This window comes from Silurus meridionalis, chromosome 4 (assembly GCF_014805685.1).
Source record: "Silurus meridionalis isolate SWU-2019-XX chromosome 4, ASM1480568v1, whole genome shotgun sequence".
Classification (NCBI taxonomy): domain Eukaryota; kingdom Metazoa; phylum Chordata; class Actinopteri; order Siluriformes; family Siluridae; genus Silurus; species Silurus meridionalis.
In genome coordinates this window covers 40,200,123-40,212,721 of record NC_060887.1, presented here as the reverse complement: position 1 = coordinate 40,212,721, position 12,599 = coordinate 40,200,123, and the positions used below count along the sequence as shown (strand labels likewise).

At 40.9% G+C, this 12,599-nt stretch overlaps 2 protein-coding genes across 2 annotated transcripts in view; both read right to left on the bottom strand.

The window, feature by feature from the left end:
* LOC124385133 (NACHT, LRR and PYD domains-containing protein 12-like) overlaps window positions 1–12,599 on the bottom strand; it is a 281,935-nt gene that overhangs the window by 206,988 nt on the left and 62,348 nt on the right. The window lies entirely within an intron of this gene.
* Window positions 1–12,599, bottom strand: part of LOC124385128 (NACHT, LRR and PYD domains-containing protein 12-like) — a 160,897-nt gene that overhangs the window by 146,089 nt on the left and 2,209 nt on the right.

Genomic DNA, 12,599 nt, shown 5'->3' with positions numbered 1-12,599 from the left:
ATGTCTGTAATTTTAATTTATAACAAAAACAAAAGCATTAACAGCAGTATCTCAATTTATGATTCTTCATTGTAAATTACCTGATTTTTTAATCAATGATGGTTTGTAAAGAACCCTCCAGATTTGTTGCCAGAAATACCAAGTCTTGTCCACCTTTTTCCACTGGCAAAAAAAAGTACACCCTGCAGTACCCAGTGCATTTTTGTCCCATATGAAATCCACCAGTTTTGCTTGTAAATGTGGTAAAAGCCCTGAGGGAGGCTCTAAGCAAGGATACCCATGCCACAGGGATGAAGCTATTAAATTGTAAATACTTCTCTTTCGGGTTCTCCCGTTAGGGTTCACCACAGCGGATCCTCCGCACGTTTGATTTGGCACATGTTTTTATGCTGGATGCCCTTCCTAACGCAACCCTCCCCAATTGATCCGGGCTTGGGACCGGCACTAAGAGCTGAACCCGGGCTGCAGTGGTGAGAGAGCTGCATTCTAACCACTAGACCACCAGGGAACCTTAAAAATAATCAACCTAAAAGTTAACTGGGAGTGGAGCCATCTCCATTTTTTCGGTCTGCTCTCCTTTCTTTCCATTAGTCCATCGCAATTTTTTGTTGTACAGTGCTGTAAGACTTTTTGATTGATCCTGACCAAAAGGGCGGCCCTCCCCGAGAACACAGCATGGATGCCCGAGAGGGCAGGGTGTGGGCCAGGATGTGGGCCCTGTAGATGCCCGAAGCAACAAGGACATCAAAAGAACCCTTTATGACACAACACGTTTCCTCCAGGACTCACGGCAGGGGACCAAGACCCCGCAACATCCCTCTCGAGAACCAGAACGTTATCTGGAATACAGTAGTCTCCCCGGAGAGCTATCCTTGGTCTTCAAACACCACATCTCCATACAAATGGTAGATCTGCAGACAAATGTCTGACCCCTCTACCCCTCCTTTTCCTGTTACATCCTCAACACAGGACATTCTACAGCACACCAGATGATTATGTGTAAGAAAGGTCATATCACATGTAAATAACGACAGAAAATGTTCATGTTTCATTTCTTTACAAAGGTTTATCGCGACTGGTACACAGGTCCCATTCCCACAGCAATAGAACAAATAATAAAAAAAGGTTTTAATAAAGTTAAAGAAAACACAACTCTATACAAGGGGCGTGCCCCACTACAGATGTATACAGGCGAGGTGCCTCCCACAGGTCTGTAAGAACCAATCAATGCAAACTTCCATGGCTAAATAATGTTTACATAATGCTTACTCTATCTGGGTATTTAAGGAGAACTGACCAACAATTCAGGGAATCTGTAAACAGATATCCCACACGCAGTGTGTCGTTTTACCAGGTATGAAAGGTTTTATATTTCCTGTTTAAATACTATTGGCTTGTATTTGTGTTATATTTAATTGAACTATAAATTGGCTTTGAATTGTGATTTTCTTACCTGGTTAATAAATTGTTATGTTTGAATTTATTCTGTGTTGCTCGGTAAATGTTGACACTGCAAGTAATAACGTTGCATCCGCAGTTACCGTAAGGACTGAAAATCAGGCTAGGATCAGCCTAAACCCCAGTTAGATAGTGAATAATACATCAGCTGAGGATTTTAGAGATACGACTAGCACTTGGCGTTAGTTTAAGTGTACTTAGAAGCGTGGAGGCTAACAATATGTATTTCCGTTTAGAGTAACATTTCTAATCACTCTAAATAGGGTCAGCCTCAACCTCTGATTATTTCAATATTATTCTATTCATTATCTGTGGTTAGAAATAATTATTGTAATAATTAAGTGTCACCTCTAAGGGGACTAAATAAAGTATGTTTAAAGTTGAGCACGCAGAGAGCGGCCGCTTAAGCATATAGTCCAACCTCTGGCAGCGACCAATACTGATTCGCTTATGACCGTTGACCAGTATATTAATTATAGGGCCCATACTAGGATCTTGTGCAACTGTGTGAACTGAATGAACGAGTGTAATGCCAGAGCTTAATCAGAATAACTAAACAAACATCCATCAAAATTATACTATTAGTAAAATAACAACCTATGCAAATATTTATTATGTTTTATCTAATTGGAGTCAGATAAGAGGTCAATAACAAAAATGAAGCAATACATTAATTCAAATCTTATTATCTAATGTGAAAGGAAAGATTAGAACGCGCGAGAATCCTTCGCCACGCCTCTGGAAACCGCCGTTGGACCAGTGGGTGGTTCCCCGCCTTACAGTGCTTTACCCAAGAAATACTCCCAAATATTTAAGACACACCCTCTTCCAACCAACACACCTGGTAAAGTTGGAATACCATATTTCCATTAAATAATAATTAGAGCATCACTTTTACCCCAATTTACTCTAGCAGCAGAAATTATACCAAATTCACTAACAGAGGACACCAGATTATTGACATCCTTTTATCCATTGACAAAAACCATTCTATCATCTGCATAGGCTGATATTTGGTGTTTAGAATTATTAATACCAAGCATAAACCCTTTAATTCTAAAACACAGTTTTCTTAGGGCTCAATGGCCAGGATATACAGCATCCCGACAAAGCACAACCATGCCTTATACCTCTTCTAACTTTAAAAGCAGCACTCAGACCACCATTGATTTTTGATATGCTTCCAATGTCATGGTACATCACTTTAACGATTCCAATGAAAGTCAAACCAAATTCAAAAGCTTTAATGGTATTCCATAGGTATTTGTCCACGTTCTTCCACTGACAAAACACAAAATAGCACCGCCAGTAAACCTGCTGTGTATTACACACTGTGGTGTGTAAAAGACGTAAAGTAAACGGCAACAAAAAATGTTAACAAAATGTTGTAAAAAAAAAAAAAAATAGCAAATACCAGCAATCCATAAAATATGCGCAAAAACGGCATGTAAACAGTTTATGGTAATGAAGTGATGTAGTGTGAGTGGTACTGAAGACTTGGATGTGTGAATTGAGTACGAGTGTGTGTTGAGTCTGGTTTGTACAGATCAGTCACACAGTTTTGTGTGTGTGTGTGTGTGTGTGTGTGTGTGTGTGTGTGTGTGTATATGAGTTCAGTTCAGTTCTGTACTGAGGAGTCTGATGGCTTGAGGGAAGAAACTGTTACACAGTCTGGATGTGAGGCCCGAATGCTTTGAAACCACTTCCCTGATAGCAGGATGGTGAAGAGTGTGTGTGAGAGGTGTGTGTGTGTGTGTGTGTGTGTGTGTGTGTGTGTGTGTGTGTGTGTGTGTGTGTGAGCTGTGTTAAGTCGTCCACAATGCTGTTGGCTTTGTGAATGCACCGTGTGGTATAAATGTCCATAATAGAGGGGAGAGAGACCAATCTTCTCAGCTGTCCTCACTTCCTCAGTCGCGTCTTGTGATCCGAGACGGTGCAGTTCCCAAACCAGGCAGTGATGCAGCTGCTCAAGATGCTCTCAATGGTCCCTCTGTAGAACATGGTCAGTATGGGGAGGGGGATGGGCTTTCCTCAGCCATTTATTGGTGATGGAGCTGGTGTTGAGTGACCAGGTGAGGTTATCCGTCAATTTAACTCCAATAAATTTTTTGCTCTTGACGATCTCCAAGGAGGACCCATCAATAATCAGTGGAGAATGGTCACTCTGTGTTCTCAGTCAACAACCATCTCTTTCATTTTGTCAACGTTAAGAAACAGGTCGTTCTCTCCACACCAGGCTGTTAACCGTTGCACCTCCTCTCTGTATGCTGACTCATCGTTCTTGCTGATCGGTGAACTTGATGATATGATTCGAGCTGTGCATTGCTACACAGTCATGAGTCTGCAGAGTGAACAGCAGTGGACTGAAAACACAGCCTTAGGTGCCCCAGAGCTTAGTGTGGTGGTGCTGGAGATGCTGTTTCCAATCCGGACTGACTGAGGTCTCCCAAGCAGGAAGTCCAGGATCCAGTTGCAGAGGGAGGTGTTCAGGCCAAAAAGGCTCAGCTTCTCAATCGGGTGCTGAGAAATAATTGTGTTGAATGCTGAGCTGAAGTCTATGAACACCAGTCGTACATAATAGTCCTTGTTGTTAAGGTGGGTGAGGGCCAGATGAAGGGTTGTGGAGATTGCATCATCCATGGAGCGGTTTGGACGTTACGCGAACTGCATGGGGTCCAGTGATGGTGGAAGCTAGGTCTTAACGTGCCTCTTGACGAGCCTCTAGAAGCACTTCATGTATGTAGCACCAGGGTTCAGGAGGAACGTTGTTTCATTTCAATGTGTAATGCGTCAGCTATACAAGGTTGAAATGACAAAAAAAAGCTTCTTGACTTGACTTCATCACGATGGGTGTGAGCGTGACGAGACGATAGCCATTGAGGCAGGAGACAATAAGCAGGAACGATGGTCATCATCTTGAGGCATGTAGGAACAATGGCGATGCTAAGAAAGATGTCGAAGTTGTCGAAGTTGTCAGAAGTTGTCAGATTTTGTGGGTTAACTCTCCACAGAGTTTTCCTCACTTCAGCTGTGGTTAGACAGAGCACCTGGTCACTGGGAAAAATGGTGGTCTTCCCCGGCGGCATGTTTTTCTGCACCTCAAACCAGGCATAGAAGTCGTTCAGCGCATCTGGGAGGGAGGCGTCACAGTCACAAGCAGGTGATGTCGTAATTCGTGATCGCATGCATGCCCTGCCACATGTGCCTGGTGTCTCTGCTGACCTGGAAGTGGCCGTGAATTCTCTCAGTGTGTGCACGCTTCACCTCTCTGATGGCACGGAACAGTTTGTCCCCTGCTCTGAAGGCGGAGTCTCTTTATTTTAGCAGCGCACACACATTGGCAGTCATCCAAGGCTTCTGGTTGCAGCGTGTAGTGATGGTCTTGGAGATGAACATGTCATCAATTCACTTGCCGATGTAGCTGGTCACTGTTGATGTGTACTCCTCAAAGTTGATGAAAATGCCGTTGGTTACGGCTTCCCTAAACATGTCCCTTTCAGTGCATTCAAAGCAGTCCTAGAGAGCAGACATTGATCCTGCTGGCCAGGTTCTCACTTGTTTTTGAGCTGGTCTTGAAGCCTGCTGAGTGGTCTGTATGCTGGGATCCACATAACAAAGATGTGGTCTGAGTACCCGAGGTGGGGGCAGGGCTTCTCCCGGTATGCACCCCGGATGTTTGTGTAAACAACATCCAGCCTGTTTTCTTCTCTGGTTGCAAAGTCCACATTCAGGTGAAATTTAGGGAGCACAGTCCTGAGATTTGCATGAAATTTGCATGGCGACAATAAACAATCCGTCAGGGTGTGTGTTTTGTAGTTGACTATTGGTCCCATAGAGTATGCTGAGTGCTTCCTTATCATTAGCGTTAGGTGGTATGTACACTCTGAGCACAATAGCAGTGGTGAATTCCCATGGTAAATAAAAAGGTCTACATCTCACAAACATAAACTCCAACAGCGATGAGCAGTAGGTGGAAACGAGGACAGAGTTCTTATACTATTCCGTGTTGATGTAAACACACAGACTGCTGCCCCGAGTCTTACCACACAGAGCTGCATTTCCGTCGGTGCGAAATGCAGCTAGACCATCCAGCTGAATGGCGGCGTTCGGAAATCTGTTGCTCAACCATGTCTCAGTGAACACAAATACGAGGCAGTGTCTGTACTCACGCTGAGAAGCTTGTTGGAGTCCAATTTATTGTCCAGGTAAAAGACATTTGCCAGCAGAAGAGATGGTAGAGCAGGCCAGCTATGGTTAGCTTTCAGCCTAGCACTAGCCCCCGCTCCCTTTCCGCACTTCCGCGTTCTCGAAGCACGCTGAGGTCGCATAGCGATCTGCCACAGATCATCGTTTATTGTGTTGTTGGGGTTGTTTCTGGGTTCCTTGAGTGTTTGGTGGTGGTACACAGGGACACCGGTTGCTCTGATGTCCATATGTCGTGTAAGGCGGGCTACAAAGTGAAAGTAGCACTCTTGGATCCAGGTTGTGATGTGGGTGTTTATCCAGGTTGTGATGTATGTTTAAAATGCAGCGTAATATCCATGTATAGTTTTAACGAAGTGTCAACTCATAAATGTTGATGTATTTATGAGTACATAAAAAAACATCACTGTAACAGTAACTGTAACAACTCTTAAAAAATATTTACATCTACTTTACATACTTAAATAATAGGCATAAAGTTAAAAATGCTCTAAACACATAGAATACTGCTTTTTATTGCATTTCATTTTTTTAATTCTATTTTTGGAGTATTTTTAATTTAATTACGTTTTTTTTTTTTTTGGTTTACCAGGATGATTTAAAAACTGCAAATTTGGGATCAGTATCAGCAACAGTGATAATTAAAATATTTTGCACACATGCGTGCAAAATCACGCTAGTGCACGGGTTTCCTTCTCCAATTTGAGGGTTTTCACATCAATTTATCTAATTCTCATATTGGACTTGGCTTAACTCATAAATTTTAACATTTATAATAGAACATTTAAAAGACATCACTGGAACTGTGTTTATCATTTGAAATCAAAAGTTTTAATTTAAATAAACTGTAGTAAATATATAAACACACACACACACACACACACACACACACACACACACTAATAACACTTAAAAACTTTATATATTATTAAATACGGGGCATTCAATTTCCAGTATATTTTTATATTTTAATTAATATAAGGTTGTTATTTAACAATGAGGTTATAACTGATTTTTTTTCATTTTTCAGGATAACTGAAAGACTTAATGCAGTGTAAAAACTGCAAATTCCAGAGTTTACATAAAGTTGTCCTTCTGTAACACTATTAGTTGCATCACCAAAGAATTTCCAACTGGCCTTGCATTTATACTGAGTAAGTTTATGCCTTTAAAGCTGCAGGTGCTTTAAGATCCCACCAATCTAAATCACACCATAAAACTAATGCAGTCAGTCAAGAACTTTCAACATCGAGTTGTGATTTTTTTTCCACTTCCTCTCTGCTGATCTGAGTTCTCGTCGATTGCTGCGCAAAACTTCTGACAGCCAGGGTGTGGGACAAGAAGTCTTTTCGGGTTTTGTAGTCAAGGGGCAGAGGAGGTCCAAAGATGAGAGGAAGAAGTCAGTAGCAAAGACCAAGGGTAGAAAGGAAAAGAAGGTGAACGAAACGGAGGTGGAAGCCGGAGCACAGTAAAAACACAGCTGTGGAGAGAGTGCGGAGTGCGAGGGAAAGAGAAGGTGTAGGAACGCGTATAGCAGTGAAAACACATGACCATGCACCAACAAACATCACATACCAACAATAACGGACAACGGGGGGAGTGTGAGTGAGGGGTTTAAATAGGAGCTGGGGATGAGCACCAAACGAGTCCCAGGTGTGCACAATTAAAGCCGGGAGCTTCATGGAAAGCGAAGGTTTGACAGCCACCAAAGGGGGAGTGGCAGGTGGATTCCTGACAGAAGGCAGGGTCAGAAAGAAATGAAAAAGTACAGGAAGCGGGAGAGATGGAGCAAAGATTAGGACAGATACGATTTTTCTCCCCATCCTATTCCCTCAGGCCAGACTATCGTAAAAATCATTTCACTGCATATCGTACCCTGTATGTATGTGTATGTGAGAAATAACATTTGATTTGATTTGATTTTATAAGAGAGACATGTAAATTGTTTTTTGGTAGAATAGGAAGAGTGATTAAAAAGGAAACCAGGTGATGATCAGAAATTGGAAGTGGAGTGGCAGTCATGCCTGTAGCTGGGGTAGGGTGGGTGAAAACCAGGTCCAGGACATTTTCTCCCTTGTGTGTTGGAGGGCAGCTGTTAAATTTTAAGGAGAAGGTATTCAGAAAAGTCAGGAGGCAAGATGACTAAAGTTTGTCAGATGGGAGGTTGAAGTCACCAAAAACAGTCAGAGGGGTGCTGTCAGAAGGGAAAGTACTGAAAGTGTGTCTATCTCATCTAGGAAGTCTCCAAGGGGACCAGGAGGGCGGTAGATGACAATGATGAAAAGGTTGATTGCAGAGGTAACTGAAACTGCATGGAATTCAAAGGAAGACATGGTTAGATGAGGGAGGACAAAGGGAGAGGTGTGAAACACCAACTCCTTGACAACAGTTAACCCGTACCACCATCTATACCGGTTTCTCTTGGTAAGTGAGAGAAAGCATAGGCAGAAGACGCTGGTGTAGCAGTGTTCTGTGGGGATATTCAGGTCTCAGTTAGTGCCAAAAAATTTAAGGCATAGTGTGAAGCCAAGGCTGTGATAAAGTCAGCTTTCCTTACAGCAGACTGGCAGTTCCAGAGCCCACCTACCAGCACTGTTTGAGATTGAGACAACAAAGGAGGATAGATGAGGTTACTGGCAATGTGACCTCTGTTTTGTGGATAGGAACATCTGTGTCTGTAATAGGTGATTACATAGATGGGTTTAAGACACATGACTGATCTCCCAATTTGAGATTATTGTATGAATTTTAAAAAGAATATTTGAAATGATAAATAAAGCATTACTGGCCTTAGGGGGGGTTACCTACAACCGCTACATGTCTGTAGTGGAGCACCTTCAATATAAGTGGGTAAGTCCTGCCCACAAATCACACCTCAAGTGAAACTGAAACTATCCTTGATAAATCACCTGATAGAACTAATAAGCACAGACCAACAATCTAGAATCAACTGAGTTAAGTAGGTATACATAGTTATTATCCTACCTAAACAGAAGACAGCAGATTCACGATAGAGCTACAGCACACAAACAATATTATAAAAAAATTTAAAACTATAAAACAAACTTTACAAAATAAATTAAAGAAATTTACAGACTTGAATTATACAGTTATGATATTGTTATTTCATTATTATATTATTATTTTTGTATTTAAAAATGTCATGATTATAGATGTCTGAGCAACAGGTCTGTTGTCATTCCTGTAATTCAGAGTTTTTGAGAACAGGGATGAATGGGATGGCATGTAGCATATCTCCAAGGGGGCTACGGTGTTTAGCTGTATAGAGGACCCAGTCCCTTCTGTAGTGGGGGAGGTGAAGTTGATGGGATGAAGCTGTGGTGTTGTGGGGGATGATATTAAAGCTGTCTCATTGTCTTTTAAAGCGACAGTAATCCTTATCCAGACTGATGTCAACACAACAGGTTTAGAGAGCTTTGATTTTTGCCTGTATGCAGGAGTTAGATGGACCATGACATGGTCAAAAATCAGAATAAATTGATTGGTTTGTGACAACTGATCATGGTGGTTGCATTGAGTTTTTTCTTGATTCAGAGCAGCTAGTGTAGCAGCGTTCTGTAGGGATATCCAGGTCTGAGTAAGTGCCAGACAGTCAAAGGCGTAGTTTGTAATCGGTATGATTCATTTGTGGAGCAGCTAAACAGAGTGATACTCTCTTGAGGGTAAATGGTATAAAGAGTAAGTGTGCATTGAGTACACACTTAAGATTCTTTCATCCTGTGACTGGATTTCCCCAGACATTTTACATGATCCCTTTGAAGGGGTAATTCCTGTGGAATTATCTTTGTGCCTCACTCGATTTTGTTGAAAGAAATTGTTGAAATTGTTTAGTTAAGCAGTCTCTCTGAGGATACTCTGTGTTACTTGGCATTTAATCAGGCTGACCACAACTTGCTTCTTACTTATACTTTTCCAGACTTTACATTAAAGCCAAAGCATCACTTTATCAAGCACTACCCAGAGCTAACAAGTTGTTTTGCACCTTCGGTGACTTTGTGGACTATGCGATTTGAGTCTAAGGACTCTTTCTTTTAGAAGCTTGTGAGTGATGCTCAAAACATGAAAAATGTGCTTCTTATGCTTTACATGAAATATCAGCAAATGACTGCCTTGATATTTGGATGCATGGATGCATGAAGCCTTTTTCAAAAACAGACTTGCACATTGCAAAAGTGGTTGTGGTTAGCATATCATTGTTGGATGCAACACTGAGATGTGCTGTACATGTCTACACTGCAACTACACTGACATAGTTGTCCTGGATTCTGCTGCCTTAAATCACTATTACACATACAGTTTTGGAGAGAATGTGTTTTGTGACTTTGAAGACCTATTTGGAGCATTAAACGTACCCTACAGTGGTGTAGTACTACATTTATAAGTTCATTTGTTTATTGTTTATATTAAATAATTAAAACTGGCTTCTGCTCGACTTACAGGTTTTACTACTGCGAGTTGTCATTTTCTCCACTGAAGCCCAGCAAGTCCAGCTTCCTGAAGTGCCTGAATCAGTGCAACCTGTCTGATCTCAGAACTCCCTAGTGAAAGAGCAGTCTTGCATATTCAGTGGTTCAAGTCATCAATTAATGAAACAAACAGCCTTTTATCTGTTTTATCACTTGATACTAGTCTCAACTCCTCTAAAGAATCCTCTTCCCCTCGTTCACATACCAACTCTGTCATTTATTATTGAGCTGAAGCTACGCCGAGGAAATGAAGCATATAAAAAAACTGAAATTGACATTGATGTGGCTAGAGACATTCTAGAGAGATTCTTAGCAAAATTGTGCAGGGGGTTTTTGAGATAACGGCATATCCTGACAATCAGGAAATTGAATCAATTGCTTTTGCACTGATCTCCAAGTATCCCTGATGTAAGGAGCCTGGCAAAGGAAAGGGTTATGAGGGGAAGTTGATCAGCATAAAGAACAAACAATTATAGCGCAAAGTTGCAGGAGGCAGGTTGTAATGAAGTTACTGTAAACAGTGAGCAAAAAGATGCAAGTGGTTGGAGTTGAAGAAGGCAAAATGTGGAGAAGTCAATCATGTCCCAGAAAATCCATGCAACCACACTGACACTTCACCTAAAGAGCAAAGAATTTTCTTGGTGGAAGAAACCAAAAAAGCAAGAAGAAACATGGAAGCCATTAGTGAAAAAATGGAACTAACAAGAAAAGAAGTGGTCCAAAAGCAACCAATGATTGTGGAGGTTCAGGAAAGGTTATTAGGTGTTGATCACAGCACATAATGTGTACTGAATATTGTTTACAGTAAGTTTTATTATTGTTAATACAAATGAGTTGTAAACAGATCTGTGGGGAATCTTTCCACATCACCAACAAAGACCTTCTGGGAGGCTTCATTTTATGATTTTATGGCTGATAACACAATTTACTGTCAACCAGCAGCATGCCATTCCGCAGCTCTCGCTTCTGCTTTCGCGGTAGCATGAACTTGCAACCACCCCGGTATTTAACAAATACCAGATCTGTGCTCTGAATGCACGTGCATGTTTTTTCGTAAATGTTTCATTTCATTTGATTCAATGTTTAGATTTTTTTATTGGTTGTTCTTTAGTAGATTTAAAGTGTAAAATGCAGTGCCATTTTCATTTACATTTAAACAAATTGTGTGCTTTCAATTGAAATAAACTGGTAAAGCAATGATTGAAAGAACATTGTGGTGACTTGTATTCCTTAATTTTGCTAATAAATTTTTTTTCATCTCTTTGTTGCTTCAGTTGCTGTAACAAGCAAAATCATCCTTGTATGAACAAACAAACATAGGTTAAATAAAGTACTGTCACTTAGAAGAACTATAAACTATAGTTGAGACACCTGAAAAGTCTTACTGCTTCAAGTTGTCTTGTTTTTTAATGTTTTCTCAACAGTTTATTTTTTACACTGTGCTTATCACATTCCCTCCACACATGGCATAGGCTGTGAGCTTTAATCAGCTCATGTAAGGTGCAACCCAAAGCATTATGAGGTTCCAGAAGATTTCTATCTAATACATCATTACTGTACAGTTAAAATCACCCACCACAAAGAGGTAATCATCTAAACTGCAATTTTGTAAGAAACCATTAACATTGTTGAGAAAAGGAACTCTTTCAACACCTTTAACAGGAGCACATACATTCAGAAAAATGTAATTACATTTTTCCAAATGTAACTGGTAAAGCCACATTCTTCCATTTATTGGAGCTCACAGCCTCACCACCAGAATCTTCTTGTGTGCTGTATTCAAAGTCACAATTTCAACAGTGTTCTTGTTCTACCATTTTATAATTTTTCATAAAGACAAGAGTTTTTGAACAAGGGCTTTTCATTCTCAAATTCAGCATTAATTTCATGCTCAATTAACAGATTCTGTTGGTGAGGTAATATAGGTTTCTGCATCACCTTCCTCATTTTCTTCCATTCTTTTAGCACTTCCTGAAGCATCGTCACATTTTTTTTCGCTCTCATCTCCTTCACAGAACTACTGCTACTATCCATATTATCTGTAGACTGTTCCTGCACATTCAACATTAACAGGTGCTCTGCATCAGTGCCGTTTCTCTGCTCATCCTGGTCTGCACTATCTGCTTGCACGGTATATTTTTGTCGCCTTAAGCAAGTAACATGTTTAAGCAATGTCAACTTACAACCAAGTGGTATCTCATGGTCGGCACTAGCTTCAGGCAGACCAAGAAATTTCCTAGGGCCTCGGGTTTGGAGGTGGGGTGGGTGGATTCAAGAGTTTGCAGCGTAAGACTAAGCTCTTTTTCCGTTGGATATAAAAGACTGTCATTCATTTGAAGTGGAACCAGTTAATATGCCCATTTAAATGTGGGTCCCCAACATCTGAATGAATGAGGAGACTGTGTACAATAATGAACAAAATCCCCTAAAGAAACTTTTCTGTGTACTGAC